General features: G+C 45.2%; 1 long non-coding RNA gene across 1 annotated transcript in view; it reads left to right on the top strand.

Moving 5' to 3' along the window:
- LOC311149819 overlaps positions 1–14,846 on the top strand; it is a 398,282-nt gene extending 383,436 nt beyond the window's left edge. Inside the window, exon 2 of the long non-coding RNA XR_014615056.1 lies at positions 14,720–14,846. This is a non-coding gene — a long non-coding RNA (uncharacterized lncRNA). The remainder of the gene's footprint in view (positions 1–14,719) is intronic.
- Positions 14,847–18,707: the final 3,861 nt, after the last annotated feature.

Consider the following 18,707-nt stretch of genomic DNA (forward strand, 5'->3'; position numbering starts at 1 on the left):
CGTCCTTGGGAGCAATTTCCAAATGCCTGAATGTACCATGTTCATCTGTACAAACAATAGTACACAAGTATAAACACCATGGGACCACGCAGCCGTCATACCGCTCAGGAAGGAGATGCGTTCTGTCTCCTAGAGATTAAGTACTTTGGTGCGAAAAGTGCAAATCAATCCCAGAACAACAGCAAAGGACCTTGTGAAGATGCTGGAGGAAACAGGTACAAACGGTATCATCAGTGGGGAGAACAAGAATTTGATACACTGCCGATTTTGCAGGCTCTATTTTTGTCTCATCAGACCACATGACCTTCTCCCATTCCTCCTCTGGATCATCCAGATGGTCATTGGCAAACTTCAGACGGGCCTGGACATGCGCTGGCTTGAGCAGGGGGACCTTGCGTGCGCTGCAGGATTTTAATCCATGACGGCGTAGTGTGTTACTAATGGTTTTCTTTGAGACTGTGATCCCAGCTCTCTTCAGGTCATTGACCAGGTCCTGCCGTGTAGTTCTGGGCTGATCCCTCACCTTCCTCATGATCATTGATGCCCCACGAGGTGAGATCTTGCATGGAGCCCCAGACTGATGGTGATTGACCGTCATCTTGAACTTCTTCCATTTTCTAATAATTGCGCCAACAGTTGTTGCCTTCTCACCAAGCTGCTTGCCTATTGCCCTGTAGCCCATCCCAGCCTTGTGCAGGTCTACAATTTTATCCCTGATGTCCTTACACATCTCTCTGGTCATTGTGGAGAGGTTGGAGTCTGTTTGATTGAGTGTGTGGACAGGTGTCTTTTATACAGGTAAAGAGTTCAAACAGGTGCAGTTAATACAGGTAATGAGAAGTGTACCTATGATAAAAATTACAGACCTCTACATGCTTTGTAAGTAGGAAAACCTGCAAAATCGGCAGTGTATCAAATAGTTGTTCTCCCCACTGTATATCCACAGTAAAACGAGTCCTATATCGACATAACCTGAAAGGCCGCTTAGCAAGGAAGAAGCCACTGCTCCAAAACCGCCATAAAAAAGCCTGACTACAAAGATCGTACTTTTTGGAGAAATGTCCTTTGGTCTGATGAAACAAAAATAGAACTGTTTGGCCATAATGACCATCATTATGTTTGGAGGAAAAAGGGGGTCGCTTGCAAGCCGAAGAACACCATCCCAACCATGAAGAACGGGGGTGGCATTATCATGCTGTGGGGGTGCTTTGCTGCAGGAGGGACTGGTGCACTTCACAAAATAGATGGAAGGACAATTATGTGGATATATTGAAGCAACATCTCAAGACATCAGTCAGAAGTTAAAGCTTGGTCGCAAATGGGTCTTCCAAATGGACAATGACCCCAAGCATACTTCCAAAGTTGTGGCAAAAGCCCTGACCTCAATCCTATAGACAATTTGTGGGCAGAACTGAAAAAGCGTGTGCGAGCAAGGAGGCCTACAAACCTGACTCAGTTACACCAGCTCTGTCAGGAGGAATGGGCCAAAATTCACCCAACTTATTGTGGGAAGCTTTTGGAAGGCTACCCAAAATGTTTGACCCAAGTTAAACAATTTAAAGGCAATGCTACCAAATACTATTTGAGTGTATGTAAACTTCTGACTGTAACACTCTGGCTCTATGGACGTTTATATTGAGCCAGGGTTGTTCATTTTCTTGTGTTTGGGTGTATTTCATTTGGTGGTGTTGGGGATGGGTGAGTTTCATTTTGTTTGTGTCATGTGGTGATTGGTCGATGACTCCCAATCAGAGGTAACGAGTGTCAGCTGTCGGCTCGTTATCTCTGATTGGGAGCCATATATATTCTGTGTGTTTTCTCCTTTGTGTTGTGGGTTATTGTTTCTTTGTTGCTGTGTGTCGTATTTCAGTATAGTACTTCACGTATCGTCTTTTGTTGTTTTTCGTGGTTGCTTTGATAAATAAAGTCATCATGTTCACTCGCAACGCTGCGCATTGGTCCAATCCTTCAGACGATCGTGACAGAATAACCCACCACAAGAGGACCAAGCGGCGTAACAAGCGGCAACAGGACCTACCTACGCAGGATGTATGGACGCCTCCTAAGGATTTTTGGACTTGGGAGGAGATTCGGGCTGGAAAGGGTCCTTGGGCACAACCGGAGGAGGATCACCGCCCTCGTGAAGAGCTGGAGGCAGCTGCAGCCGAGAGGAGGTGGTATGAGGAGGAATATCACCGCCCTCGTGAAGAGCTGGAGGCAGCTGCAGCCGAGAGGAGGTGGTACGAAGAGGAAGCGCGGAGTCGAGGCTGGAAGCCCGTGGTTACTCCCCAAAAAATTTTTGGGGGGGGGCACATGGCTTGGGCGCCTGGGCAGCAGGAGGCTGCCACAGGTAGAGCTGGAGAGAAGGCTATCGGATTACGGGAGCCATTGGCGAGTAGAGGGAGGGAAGTTGTTGTGGCACGGCATGAGAGACTGAAGTGTGTTCCCAGTCTGGTCCGGTCCGTTCTTGATCCCCAGTTAAGGCCAGTGGTGGGTGTTCCCGGTACGGGCCGGTCTGTTCCTACTCCACGCACCAGGTCCACGATGTGCGTCGCCAGCCGGCCAGAGTCTGCCGTCTGCCCTAGGGCATCTGAACTGCCCGTCCGCCAAGCGCTGCATAAGCCGCCCGTCTGTACTGAGCTTGCAAAGCCAGATCCGTCAGCCAGCCATGAGCAGCCAGACCCGTCAGCCAGCCATGAGCAGCCAGATCCGTCAGCCAGCCATGAGCAGCCAGATCCGTCAGCCAGCCATGAGCAGCCAGACCCGTCAGCCAGCCATGAGCAGCCAGACCCGTCAGCCAGCCATGAGCAGCCAGATCCGTCAGTCAGCCATGAGCAGCCAGATCCGTCAGCCAGCCATGAGCAGCCAGACCCGTCAGCCAGCCATGAGCAGCCAGATCCGTCAGCCAGCCATGAGCAGCCAGATCCGTCAGCCAGCCATGAGCAGCCAGACCCGTCAGCCAGCCATGAGCAGCCAGATCCGTCAGTCAGCCATGAGCAGCCAGATCCGTCAGCCAGCCATGAGCAGCCAGATCCGTCAGCCAGCCATGAGCAGCCAGATCCGTCAGCCAGCCATGAGCAGCCAGATCCGTCAGCCAGCCATGAGCAGCCAGATCCGTCAGCCAGCCATGAGCAGCCAGATCCGTCAGCCAGCCATGAGCAGCCAGACCCGTCAGCCAGCCAGGATCCGCCAGAGCCGTCGAGCCAGGATCCGCCAGAGCCGTCCAGCCAGGATCCGCCAGAGCCGTCCAGCCAGGATCCGCCAGAGCCGTCCAGCCAGGATCCGCCAGAGCCGTCCAGCCAGGATCCGCCAGAGCCGTCCAGCCAGGATCCGCCAGAGCCGTCCAGCCAGGATCCGCCAGAGCCGTCCAGCCAGGATCCGCCAGAGCCGTCCCGCCAGGATCCGCCAGAGCCGTCCAGCCTGGATCCGCCAGAGCCGTCCCGCCAGGATCCGCCAGAGCCGTCCCGCCAGGATCCGCCAGAGCCAGCCAGCCAGGATCCGCCATCTAGTCAGGTGCTGCCCCTTAGCCCGGTGCTGCCCTTTAGCCCGGTGCTGCCCCTTAGTCCGGTGCTGCCCCTGAGTCCGGTGCCGCCCCTTAGTCCGGTACTGCCCCTTAGTCCGGTGCTGCCCCTTAGTCCGGTGCTGCCCTTTAGCCCGGTGCTGCCCCTTAGTCCGGTGCTGCCCCTGAGTCCGGTGCCGCCCCTTAGCCCAGTGCTGCCCCGTAGTCCGGTACTGCCCCTTAGCCCGGTGCTGCCCCTTAGTCCTGTACTGCCCTTTAGTCCGGTGCTGCCCCGTAGTCCGGTGCTGCCCCTTGTCCCGGTGCTGCCCCTTATCCCGGTGCTGCCCCTTATCCCGGTGCTGCCCCTTAGGCCGATGCTGCCCCTTAGTCCGGGGTTGCCCCTTAGTCCAGGTGGGGTTAGGTGGAGGGTGGTCATTGGGAGGAGGCTACCGAAGCAGGTTGTGACTGTGGTGGGGTGGGGATCACGACCGGGGCCAGAGCCGCCACCATGGACAGACGCCCACCCAGACCCTCCCCTAGTCCTGATGTTGGTGCGCCCGGAGTTCGCACCTTTAGGGGGGGGTACTGTAACACTCTGGCTCTATGGACGTTTATATTGAGCCAGGGTTGTTCATTTTCTTGTGTTTGGGTGTATTTCATTTGGTGGTGTTGGGGATGGGTGAGTTTCATTTTGTTTGTGTCATGTGGTGATTGGTCGATGACTCCCAATCAGAGGTAACGAGTGTCAGCTGTCGGCTCGTTATCTCTGATTGGGAGCCATATATATTCTGTGTGTTTTCTCCTTTGTGTTGTGGGTTATTGTTTCTTTGTTGCTGTGTGTCGTATTTCAGTATAGTACTTCACGTATCGTCTTTTGTTGTTTTTCGTGGTTGCTTTGATAAATAAAGTCATCATGTTCACTCGCAACGCTGCGCATTGGTCCAATCCTTCAGACGATCGTGACACTGACCCACTGGGAATGTGATGAAAGAAAAAAAAGCTGAAATAAATCATTCTCTCTACTATTATTCTGACATTTCACATTCTTAAAATAAAGTGGTGATCCTAACTGACCTAAGACAGGTCATTTTTCCTAGGATTAAATGTCAGGAATTGTGAAAAACTGAGTTTAAATGTATTTGGCTAAGGTGTATGTAAACTTCCGACTTCAACTGTACTTACTGTTCTCATGGAGGTAATTTTCATTATCGGCAGCATTGTGCAAAATAGTTCAAAAAATATTATCATATACTGGGGGCTCATTAACGTTTTACCAGTATTCACTGTTATTAAATGAAGTTGTTTCACCCGTTATTGTAATTTGTTGCCAGTTTAGGTGGTCTGTGGTTGCTTCGAAAAAATATGGCCTGTAATATGCCATAGTTATGAATAAAACTATTTGGGCACATTAATTGATTCCAAATAGTATAGAAATCCTCTTGAGGACCTGATATAGCAATCAGATATCAGTCTAGGGGCCACAAAAAAAGATCAGCTTGTGGACCTGATGAGACTCTATTTTTCGGTTTAGCTCTAAAGTTATGTAGACAGTATGGACATTAATCCACACCGGTTGCATTGTCTTAAGCCGGGTGTATACTACACAATTTTGACCTTGATTTTACTGTCTCAGACAAGTTTTTGAAATCGGAGACTACTTGGGGCGTGCGGCCGTCACCGACACTTGTTTAATGTGAGCGCAATCTGAGGGCTACCAATCTCATCTTTGAGCAGTCCCAGACATCCCAATATTTTTAAACATGTTTGATTTTACCTGCCCAAAATCTGCAATGCTCTTGTAGTGTGAGCTGTGCAACGACAAGTTTTAAGAACAGTGATCAGCAACAGCCAATAAGAGCTTGCTAGAGAAGAAGCCAGTGAGATGATGACGTTTCGCATCACCCAGAATGTGTAGACTCGAGCAGGAGCAATGACTACTACTAGTATGCATTTGTACTTGCCTTTAACAAAAAATGTGCAAGACAAAAAACAACAGGAAAGACGGTTATTTAATGTGAGAGGCTCAGTGATGTTAGAATTTTGAAAGTCATGTAGTGTACACCCGGAATTAGACTACGGGATAACCCGTACAATTTACAAAACACAATTATTTATCTTTTTTAAACCATCCAGGACCTTGAAATGAAATGTGCTTCATTCTATAGCTAGAGGACTCCTACTATCTCCAAGAGTGATAAGTATACTTTTTGTCATTATCTGTTGTTGTCTAATACTGTCTTTTTGCTAGCTAGTGCCATCTACTTGAAGTGCTGCCTGTTTTCCCAGTAGCCTTGGTGTGTGAACTGCTGACTGCTCCTGACTTGCAGATGATTGTTGACACATCAACCAGGATCAAGGGGCAGGGCAATTTGTGACTGTTGTTGTTTTTGTAATCAGTGGCTGTATTGGAGGGGGAGTGGTTTCTCCTCTCCTATCAATTAGTACCGGGAGGTGTGCTCTTCCCCTTTGCAAGGCAATTAGTATTAGTACTTCAGTCTCCCCTGTTTTCTCAGCTGCGTTCTCGTCGCAAAACTAACACCATCACCGAAACAAATGACGGTTCTGCGGACGGCTTTCTCACTTGAGTATCCTACCTAGTTATTTTCAGATGATCTCATTTTGCTCTTTTGTAGCTTTGCCAACTATGTATGTGTGTTTTCTAAACCTGTTCACTCCTCTCCCTGTAGGCTTTAAAGACGCTCCACACCCCTTGGCTGCAACCCTTCTAATTTAGCACAATCTATGTGGAATTCACAGGAGGTTGGTGGCACCTTAATTGTGGAGGATAGGCTCGTGGTAATGGCTGGAATGGAATTAGTGGAATGGTATCAAACACATGGTTTGATGCCATTCCATTTGCTCCGTTCCAACCATGATTATGGGCAGTCCTCCCCTCAGCAGCCTCCACTGGTGGAATTCCTGGTCTCTGGCAGCATTTGGAAATGCTGATCTGCGGTCAGGAAAGTCGAGTTCATCTCAGCCTATGCTGCCCTTCAGCAGTGGTGTGAAGTACTTAAGTTCAAATACTTAAAAGTACTAAAGTTTTTTGGGGTATCTGTACTTTACTTTACTATTTATATTTTTGACAACTTTTACTCCACTACATTCCTAAAGAAAATAATGTACTTTCTACTCCATACAGTTTCCCTGACACCCAAAAGTACTCAGTACATTTTGAATGCTTAGCAGGACAGGAAAAGTGTCCAATTCACACACTTATCAAGAGAACATCCCTGGTCATCCCAACTGCATCTGATCTGGTGGACTCACTAAACACAAATGCTTTGTTTGTAAGTTATGTCTGAGTGTTGGAGTTTGCCCCTGGCTATCTTTAAATTCAAAAAACAAGAAAATCGTGCCGTCCGATTTGCTTAATTTAAGGAATTTCTAAATGATTTTTACTTTTGATACTTAAGTATATTTTAGCAGTTGCATTTACTTTTGATACTTAAGTATATTTTAAAACCAAATACTTTTACTCAAGTAGTATTTTACTGGGTGACTTTCACTTTTACTTTAGTCATTTTCTATTAAGGTATCTTTACGTTTACTGAAGTATGACAATTGGATACTTTTTCCACCACTGCCCTTCAGTCCCTTGACTTTTTGGCCCTGACGGAGACATGGATCACCCCAGAGAACACTGTTACTCCAGCTGCTGTCTCTTCATCTGACTACGTTTTCTCTCATAGTCCAAGGGCATCTGGTCGTCGCGGTAGTGGCACAGGGCTATTCATTTCTCGTAAGTGGAAATGTTCTCTTTTCTTCTTCTCACCTGTCCATCTCCTTGTTTGAATTCCATGCTGTCACTTGTCCACTCAAGCTTAACATTGTTGTCATCTATCACCTACCAGGTGCCCTTAGAGTTTCTCAATGAGCTTGACACCTTGATAAGCTCATTTCCTGACGATGGCTCACCGCTCTTTGTACTTCGGGACTTCAACCTCCCGACATCTGCCTTCGATTCATTTCCTCCCCTTTCACAGTCCCCTCCCACTCACAAGGCAGGCAATACGTTTGACCTAATCTTTGCTAGAGGCTGTTCCCCCTACTAATCTCACTGCAACCCCCCTCCAGGTCTCTGATCACTACTTTGTTTCCTTTTGTCTCCCTTTCCTCCATCCCTAGCCACTCAGCCCCTACCCAGATGGTCATGCGTCGTCGCAATCTTCGATCTCTCTCTCCCACTACTCTCTCCTCTTCTATACTATCATCTCTCCCTCCTTTCCGCATCCCATGACTCGCACAGTCACCTTCCTCACGGTTGGCTCGGCCCTCCCCTCCTGCTTTGTGGCTGAGTGACTCATTGCCAACTCACAGAACAGGGCTGCGGGCAGCTGAGCGAAAATTGAGGAAAACTAAACTTCCGGAGGACCTACAGTGCTATGAAAAATTATTTGCCCCCTTTCTTCGCCATGAATTACTGGAACCATGTCGTCCAAAAAGTTATACTTTTGAATCATCTGTCCATAGATCGTTCTTTCAATAGTCTTGTTGATCATCCAGGTGCTTTTTGGCAAACTTGAGTCAACTTTTTGGACGAGATGGGTCCCATTATGCCTGGCGAAAACCAAACACTGCATTCCACAATAAGAACATCATACCAAAGGTCAAGCATGGTGGTGGTGGTGTGATGGTTTGGAGATGCTTTGCTGCCTCAGGACCTGGACGACTTGCCTTAATAGAAGGAACCATGAATTCTGCTCTGTATCAGAGAATTCTACAGGAGAATGTCAGACCATCCGTCTGTGAGCTGAAGCTGAAGCGCAGCTGGGTCATGCAGCAAGACAATGATCCAAAACACACAATCAAGTCTACATGAAAATTGCTAAAAAGCAACAAATTGGAAGTTTTGGAATGGCCCAGTCAAAGTCCAGACCTAATCCCAATTGAGATGTTGTGGCAGGACTTGAAACGAGCAGTTCATGCTTGAAAACCCACACGTCACTGAGTTAAAGCAGTTCTGCATGGAAGAGTGGGCCAAAATTCCTCCACAGCGACGTGAGATACTGATCAACAACTACAGGAAGCATTTGGTTGGAGTCATTGCAGCTAAAGGTGGCACAACCAGTTATTGAGTGTAAGGGGGCAACTACTTTTTCACACAGGGGAATTGGGTGTTGCATAACTTTGTTTATGAAATAAATATGTAATTGTTGTGTTATTTGTTCACTTATGTTCCCTTTATCTAATATTAGGTTTTGTTTGAAGATCTGATAACATTCAGTATCACACATATGCAAAAGTAGAGAAAATTAGAAAGGGGGCAAATACTTTTTCATAGCACTGTATTATCCTTTCACTCCCTCCTCTCTAACTTCTCTTCCTTTGTATCTGCAGCTAAAGCCACTTTCTATCACTCTAAATTTGAAGTTTCTGCTTTTAACCCTAAGAAACTATTTTCCACCTTCTCCTCCCTCCTTAATCCTCCAGTCCCTCCCCCTCCCTCTCTGCGGACGACTTTGTCTACCACTTTGAAAACAGTGGAGGCTCCCCCAAAAATGTCACCAAATAATTCATTAAAACACACTGTTTTGCAATGAAGGTCTACAGTAGCCTCATCAGCACTCTGTAGGGTTGAACCATGGTGTAGCCGGAGGACAGCTAGCTTCTGTCCACCTCTGGGTACATTGACTGTAATACAAAATCTAGGAGGCTCATGGTTCTCACCCCCTTCCATAGACTTACACAGTAATTATGACAAGTTATGGAGGACGTCCTCCAACCTATCAGAGCTCTTGCAGCCAGAACTGACATGTTGTCCTCTCAATCAAAAGATCAGAGAATCAATGTAGTACTGAAAGCATAAGCTACAGCTAGCTAGCACTGCAGTGCATAAAATGTGATGAGTAGTTGACAAAGTAGTAGTTGAGAGAAAGACAATAGTTGAACAGTTTTTAACAAATACATTTCTTTCAAAATTAAGGAGAAGCAAGGGAAAGCGAGAGCTAGCTATATTTTGTAGTATATATTTTTTCACTTTCACCTACCTAGCTAGTGTCAAATGCAGCTAGCTAGTTTAGCCTACTCAAACACTCGGCTCAAACAGAGAGGGATGCTATGTTAGCTAGTTGGCTATGGCTATCCAACACTGGAACTCTTCCAAATCAAGGTAAGCTTTGGGTTTTATTAATTTATTGCCACTGGGGCCCGCCGGTGTAACTGCTAAACTGATTGCTGCGGACTACACTGTACTGCATGATTGTAGCGGGTTTACTAATACGTTAGTTCTAGTAGCTATGTTGACTATCGTGACAACGATGTAGGCTGTCTGTAGTGGTTAGCGGTCATGACATGAAGGTTTGGCTTGGAAAGGTTTTTTCGCCTGGTCACAGACAGCTGATGTGTTGTGCACTGAAGTCCACAAGCGAAGGACAAAAGGTGAGAGGAGGAGAGAGCATAAATGGATCTGAGAAGGAATTATATATACAATCAGCTGTTTGTATGTGAAAGTGAACTGTGTTTTCCGTGTGATCAGGGATGAATTCACTATGCCAATGTAAGTTAAAACGTTTCTTAAAACGGAAGCAAACGGAACGAAACGGGGATAAACATACCTGAATTTGTCTGATATAAATTATTGTTTGCAACTGTTTTTACTAAGGATTACACCCTATATCAGCTAGATGCAGGCAATAATGTGCAAGGCGGTATTGAATGTGTCTGTCTGTCACCTTGATTTTTCAAAATTCTCTCGACCTGTGCACCATGTAAACTTTCATAGGCAAGTCTGTAGTAACCTCATGATGCGTACAGGGAAAGTTTTGTATCATGTAGTAGCCTAAACCTATCAATGTTACATTGAGCTGGGTGAATGGAATATGAATGACAGTCATCCAATATGCTGAAATAGAAATAAGGCCATATTAATAAAGAAAACGGCACCGACCGCCACTGTTTGAAAAGAAGGTTGACGACATCCGCTCCTCATCCACTCTGCCTATTGAGTCCACTGGTCCCACTCAGAACTACCATACGCCTTGACCTCTTGCTCTCCTCTCTCTCTAGTGAGGTCTGTCCACCTGACCCTAACCAGTCAGGCTTCAAGACGGGTCACTGGGATAAAATATAATGTCTTACTTACACAGAGTATGTGATTGTATTGGCTAATGAATGAAATATGACATTTACAGGGGCGAAAGGAACAATAGAAGGGGAGACAGATTTTCCTAAGGGGTTGATAAAATAATTGATAATGGATCATTTGAGATGAGATCACATGGAGCAGATTTAGGGGTTCAATAATCATTATGAGATTAGTTATGAGGAATTAGATTGATACAAACGGTTATTGATGAGTTAGGACTGGGGATATCTGTATCATGTTTTGTGTGTACTTACCATCTTTAGATTACTGATGGTAATTGAAGGTTAACAAAATGTATAACCAGGAGAAAGAGATTAGCTTATCTCATTGGAATGTTGCCCAGGGCTAGGGGGAGCAGTAGTGAAGTTACGCAGTATTTAGGTCGTAAAAGGGAGCTACCAAATTAAGTGGGGCCTGGCTATCTTTGATTGTTGTTTTTCAATTGGGTTTTTCAAATAAAAAACAACACACCTAGTATGATGTTTATAAAGGGTTGTTATGTTGAATTTAGGGGATTTTCAACAGTTCATAGGTGGTGTTTACTATGCTGTGGGATGGAACGGTTTGTTGGGTGATTTCAATGGCCTCTGGGCTCTGTTTTGACTTTCTGGTGTTGATTGGTCATCCACACTAGTGGTTCTGGGGGCATGAGAGGAGGACTTTGGGATGATTTATTTTATCAAGTTGAGGGTAATTTATAGTGCTGTGAAAAGTGTGAAGAAGATTATAATTTGGTAATAATAGGATTTGAACCATAAAATAACAGAAGAGGGAGAGAGCTTTCCCTGAATGAGGGATACCTGTTGCTAGTCAATTGTACTAATCTTGGATTACTTTTACGGGATAGAAGTAAGTTGAGATATTATCAAATGTTATCATTTACATTTCATTTTTATTATGCTTTAATAAACTAAAGTTGGTATTTGAAACTAAATTAATGCAATGAGCTGCAGTAATCAGAGGAAGGCACAATCTAATGCGAACAGCTATTGCCTAGATCATTGATTTAGTAATAAGATCAGGAAGATAGTAATAATAGGAAGCTGGATAGGATAATTTAAGATAGGGACTAGCTGTCCAGAAATAGATGAAGAAGGAAGAGTTAAGGAATAAATGCAGAAATACTGTAGAGCTTGGGTACTCCATTATGTACTGCATACTGGTAAATTAAGTGATCTTATCTATGGGAAGGCAATGGCAGCCCATGGTAAAATCATTTGGAACTCTGAGGAGGAAGAACAATTTATGAAGAGAAAAAAGTTGCTCACTTCCCAAACAGTCTTAGCTTTTCCTACATATAACAGGGATTTTACCCAAATGGTAGAGAGTAAAGAGGGATATATGACATTGGTCGTGATTTAAAGATGGTGATGAGGGAGTTTTTTTTAGTGGACTATTAGATATAACTGGGTTAATCACAAACATATAGTTTTTTAATTCTTTGTTGCTAGGCGGAAGACTTAGTTGGGTTATTTCAGTGTGTGAATGAAAGCAGAAGGGAGCCTTTTGCTTCTCTCCTCAAACAGAGAGGAAAAAGCGGCCAGGGTTAAGCAGGGTTCAGGCTAAAAGCTGTCTCTCCTTTGCTATCTTCTTGATTGATTACAGCATGGAGGGGGGTTTGTGTTAGGTTTGAAAGATTTAAGTATGGACCTGTCATGTCCAACCGTCTTCAGGTCAAGCCCGGGAGAGCCGGGGTAGAACAGAGTTTGAACTAAACATGAGTGTTTTTACAAGATAAGAGATTGATTGATTGGATTACTATTGATTCTGAACTGAATGAAAGTCGAATTTAGCCGCCATAAAAGACAAAGGAAGTGGGAGGAGCAATAAAGAAGCAAGGGACAGTCTCAAAAATAAATAAGGGATGGCAATTGGATGATAAATTACCAATATTACCTAAGTGATTGTTTAGGTAGGTGGTAATATTGACACATGAGCAGAACCATGTGTCAAGAGGGGGGAAGAGGCTAGTGGTAGGATTAAATAATATACGAAGGAGAGGACAAAATACTTTTAAAAAAACATTTTTTTAGATACAGTCTAGAAAGACAATACTGATGTGAACGGTATGATTAGAGAGGGGTTAAGGAAAACACACAGGAGAGCAGGAAGAAATGGGGTACAACGTGAGAAGGTAGTTATTAACCACACCGGTATGTCAGAGGTTTTGTGCCCCACAGGTGAACTAAAGGAGAAGGTGACCCACTCTATCTAACCAGGTGACTGGTGAGCATCCCGTCCCTAAAGAAGAAAGACTGGAAGCAGGCCTGTTGGGAAGGGCCCTATCAGGTTATATTGGTCACTGCCTTTGCCATTAGAATAGCAGAAAGAGCAACCTGGGTCCACGTTACCCACTGCAAAAAGGTAAGAACACATACAAGCACCACTGAACACATGCAGAGTTAGAGAGAAGAACTGAACCAATAGGGTCTGGGGATCACCTCTGTTAACGAATATCTCCTACCACGACCTATCATCACTGTAGTGTGTTCTCAGAGTGTGAGTATGGGGTGATACCAAGCAGAAAGACTGAGGACAGGAGAGGGTTGGCGGTTTTTGGGAATAGGGGTAACTTGAGCTGCATCATAGTCTCGGCAATGGTCTTGATATGTCAAGATCCACCACCAATTACGCTATGCCCTTACCATTGTTAAGAAGTAAAAGAGAAGAGAAGCGACCCGACATACTGACCGTCAACGACGAGTGGCCTACAAAATGGGAGTCAGAGGAGGGCAGATTGTAGGATTCAAAATAAAGGTTAGGGACGTAGCCAACGGGTGGGGTACAGGTCAATAAGATATTTGGGATTATAAAATCCCATTATATTCGTGTTCGGCCCCCACGGCGGATTGTTCCTAGACTCAAGTGTTTAAACACACTTGGGGATAGGGATATGAGACCGGGCGGGACTGAACATCCAGATGGGGGGTAAAGAGAAACAAAGACATCACCAATTATCAATTGGAGATAGTGGTAATGTGATTGACTTAAGTTCAGAAGCACAGGAGACAATTCTGAACCTTACAGCCCCTGTAACCGATGTGTGGTGGGCGTGTGCCAGTAAAGACATTATTAGGCAGAGAATACCAAAAGGGTGGCTAGATACGTGCGCCCTGGTTCTACTGATTCAGCTAGTTAGAATTAGTCACCAGGAACCAAGGAAAGGGTTAAACAGACGTAGGAGGAGTTTTAACAAAAAGGAGAATAGCCCTATTTAGATGGATGCGATTGGGATACCAAGGGGGGTATCGGATGGATAACAAGCTATGAAAGAATTAGGGGAAGGGTTTACTACCACGTTCTTTTGGTGGGTAACAATAAACAAAATTGTGGATTGGATTAATTATATCTATTACGACCAACAACGATTTATTGGCCAGACTAGGGATGCAGTAAAAGGGATCTCTGAACAATTATCCGCCATCCCACTCATGACTTAGTAAAAGAGGTTGGCTCTAGATCAGGCAGAAAGGGCCGGTGTCTATAGAATGATAAGCCATTGTTGCACATTTTATCCCTAACAACACCACACCGGATGGGACGGTCACCAGAGCTCTTGCAGAATTAACTGCACTAAGTGAAGAATGAGCTGAGAACTCAGAAGTTAGTACATCGTGGATAGGGTGGTTTGATGAAATGTTTGGTAAATGGAAAACCATAGCAGCCACCATCTTAGGGGCGGTCAGTGTTTGTATGGGTATTCTTGTATTATGTGGTTGTTGTCTTGTTCTCTGTGTCCGAGGATTGGTGAGTAAGGCTTCGGTGAAATGCAGTATCTCAACAATGATGAGAGATGGACCGACTCCGGACTCTGACCAGGGGAATGTGAAAAACGATCCTCCAGGCTTGGTGGATGACGAGGATTTTGACCCTGAAAGACCGCAATTGGATGAAATGTTTATTAGTTCTGACGTAATCTCTGAGATTAATCATGCTTGTAAATACATTTATCCTGAATGTGAAAACATTTAGTCAAAGGGGTGGATTGATAGATTAATTTGTATTTTAAGAATAATGACTAAAGGATTTCACCCCAAATACAGTATAAATGTGTGAACGGTGTTAGAGTTATAATGTAGTGTCAACCCACTAACAGAGGGGGGAAGTTAGAAACAGTTGAGAAGGCATTCCAGGGTGAAGGGGACTAAGAAACTGTTTAAAGGTGGGCGGAGCAAAGTGCCTTTGTGTGTCAAGGGATATAAAAGCTGTATGTATGTTTTTTGGGGCAGAGCTCTCCATGATTAAAACATACAGATCATTCTTGTTGGTTGCGGACCTTCGTTTAATTCATGATTAAACCAGAGCCTTACACCCTCTGGGAATTATTCAAAATATTAAGTTTGATTGATTAGAGATAGAAATTCTCGTGACAATCACTCAACCGAGACTTCTCTTCTCTGTCTCATGGAGGCGCTCAGCACTGCCAAAGCTGACTCTCTCCTCTGTTTTCATCCTCCTAGATCTATCCACTGCCTTCGACACTGTGAACCATCAGATCCTCCTCTCCACCCTCTCAGGGCTGGGTGTCTCAGGCTCTGCACACTCTTGGATTGCATCCTACCTGGCAGGCTGCTCCTACCAGGTGACATGGAAAGAATCTGTGTCTGCACCATGTACTCTCACTACTGCTGTCCTCCAGGGTTTGGTTCTAGGCCCTCTCCTCTTCTCTCTATACATATGACTCATATCCTCACATGGTCTCTCCTATTATTGCTATGTGGATGACACTCAACTACTTTTCTCCTTCCCCCCTTCTGACACCCAGGTGGCGTAACGTATCTCTGCGTGCCTGGCAGATATCTCGGCCCACCACCTCAAGTTCAACCTCGACAAGACAGAGCTACTCTTCCTCTCGGGGAAGGCCTGCCCGCTCAAAGACTTCTCCATCACGGTTGACAAATCCACGGTGTCCTTCTCCCAGAGTGCAAATAACTTTGGTGTGACCCTGGACAACACCCTGTAGCTCTCTGCAAACATCAAAGCAGTGACTCGCTCCTGCAGGTTCATGCTCTACAACATCCGTAGAGTATAGAGTACAACCCTACCTCACACAGGAAGTGGCACAGGTCCTAATCCAGGCACTTGTCATCTCCCGTCTGGACTAATGCAACTGGCTGTTGTCTGGGCTCCCTATTTGTGCCATCAAACCCCTGCAACTTATCCAGAACGCTGCAGCCTGCCTGCAGTTCAACCTTCCTAAGTTCTCCCATGTCACACCGCTCCTTCGCACACTCCAACTGGCTTCCAGTGGAAGCTCGCATCCACTACAAGACCATGGTACTTGCCTACGGAGCAGCAAGAGGAACTTCCCATCCCCACCGTCACGCTATACTCAAACCTTACACCCCAACCCAAGCACTCCGTTCTGCCACCTCTGGTCTCTTGGCCCTCCCACCCTAACTTGCACCCCCCCCCCCCCCCCCTTACTAGATCTGACTTTGCTGATAGCTACTTTATTGAGGAAACATGTACTTACTGTGATATGTGGTTGTCCCAACAAGCTATTTTAAGATGAATGCTCTAACTGTATGTCACTCTGCTAAATGACTAAAATGTAAATATGCCCTCCTTCCCTTGACCCCCATTCTACATCCCTGACCCCTTTCAGTGTTCTCATTCCTTCCAATGGTGAAAGCCCAGTGCACTGGATAGGCCCTATCCTATAGCACCTTATCCGGGCTAAGGCGCTGTCTGGTCTACCTCAACCAGGCGATTAGCGTCCTCTGGGCAAAGGATTAGAAGGAGCTAGGTCCTGGAAGGTATTCATAACATAAGCCAGTTAATTAAAGGGCGCTAATCCTTCTTTTTGGTGACAGACGCACGTCACACCAGGCTTTTTTAGTTCACCATCAGATAAAGTCTGAATGGACACTTCAGCGAAGGTCAGAGTAAATGATGCATTTAGGTAGGTTAACACACCAGAGAGCATTAGTAACAGATAGGTCCTGTTCACACAAGGTCAGAGGTCAAAGAGGGTGTGCTTATTGTGTGGTGTAATGATACACTCTACTATTTAATTGCAATATCACTATTGCTCTTCACTCTTACTAATCCTTTCAGATTTTAATCCTGTGTGTGCGTGCAAGCACAGATGGGCTGTTCTGTATTCAGTCTAAATTACTACACATTGCCCTTTTCAGGAGGGTTACACAACATAATGCAATTACATAATACATTTCAGTCAGTTTGCTGCACAGGGGAAAACAATTCAATTTCCCTAACAATTCCTAATCTAAGATTAGAGGGTAGATTTTAACCCAAAACTGCTTAGTCAATGGACTCTTTTCACTGCGTCAGTCCTATCTGTAAGGCTTATCCATTCATAGAGTTGTCTCCTCTCCTGCTTGGATGAGCCAATGGCCATCTAGATCAGAGGCTTATAGCTTCTGGGGTTAGGGTTGGGTAATTATTCCAATTTGTGTGTGTGTTTACAACAACTTCAAACACCATAACAACCTCAGCTTATAACAACAGAACAGAGAAGTGCGTAGGAGGAACAGATACAATGCCTGTGATGGCTGATAGAGGGCAGTAATGCATCTGTCAGTTCAGCATCGTGTGTGGGTTAAGTGGTCTGTAGCGTGCTGCTTATAGACATCACTCTAACCACTAGCTCCAGCCCATCTTCCAGCACTTAACACTTTGTTCTAATCACTAGTGAACATATTGTACTAGTGAACATGTGTTTCTTTGTCTGTGTATTGTAGTGTGTAGTTTTAGAAAAGCACAGATTGACATACAATATGATATACTTTTGTCCATTTACATGGAAATTCATTTTGTGACTTCAGCATAGAAATACACAACATATTACATGCAGCACGGAAAACTGGAAAGTTAGTACACAAGTCACACATTTACATTTTCACATATTCAAAGTCTGCGGCCTACTGTCCGACGTGTATTGGGCCTGCATCTGTCTTACGTCACACTGTTCAGCAGCCTGATGGCTGATGGAATGAAACTTGCTTTGCTCCTATTCTTGCTGAACAGTGGGACCCTTAAACTCCGTCCGGATGGCAGCAGCTCAAAACATTGGGCAAGATTGTGTGTGGGGTCATCTATGATACGCTTGGCCTTGTCCCTTGCCCATTTATCATAGAGGCCCTGATATGAAGCCTCCTGCACTGCAGCCCGCAGAGCTTGGACCCCAGGTTCACAATCCGCCTGAGGATACCCTTATTAACCACTGATAGCCAATCGTCATTTTCTCAATACCTTTTCTTCTGAACGCAGAAAATCTGCATTTTCACATAATATAAATACTAATATGGTGCTGGAAATAATGAACATGAGGTTAAACATTTATTTACTGGGACTATTCCATTGGTTCCATTGGTTCCCTTGTTCCGGGCAATCAAATCAAACGCAGCAAAAGTATTTGACATACAATATACTCACTCATGATAATCTGAACTGTGTTAAGACACGAGGGAGTCAGTTACCACGATGCCACCTCATTGGAATCTGTCACCGGCTGTTCCTATGTGTGTGTGCGTGAATGCGTGTGTGTTGTTTGTGTGTGTGGGTGTGTGAATGTGTGTGCGTGTACAGTAAACGTACTGTCATGTTTGCTATTCCTGCGTCACCTCTCCCAGGGCACAGTGTGTTCAGCAGGACCAGTCCTCTACTCAGATTACAGCTACATAGATTAGGATTAGTAATCTACCTGTGTCCAGACATAACCGGTTAGTGGGGTCAAATCCACCCTAGGTTAGGTTAGCCTTTCACAATGCACCCTAATGACTCAGGTGGGGACAAAATGAGATGAGATGGATTGGGGTCGGGGGAAATTGACAACACACTGAGGCTAACACGTAAATCCGCGCCATGTCCCAAAACCCAGAGAGCAACAATACAGCACTGACGTACAAAACAGGGTTGTGTTCATTAGGGCACAATGTAGCACAACATTATAAAACACAACCCAGGCATCTCTGTTGGATTTGGGAAAGGAGAATAACACAGGATTTATCACATAAGAAATAATATGTATGTTTTTCATGTATCAACAAAGCCATACAGGTGGCAGTACTCATGCCAGGCAGCCCAGTGTATGTATATCACACTTCAAGAGGAGCTAGAGGCTGATAACAGTTTATCTGTCCATTCACAGTGCTG

Source organism: Coregonus lavaretus, assembly GCF_964263955.1.
Source record: "Coregonus lavaretus genome assembly, chromosome: 22".
Lineage (NCBI taxonomy): Eukaryota > Metazoa > Chordata > Actinopteri > Salmoniformes > Salmonidae > Coregonus > Coregonus lavaretus.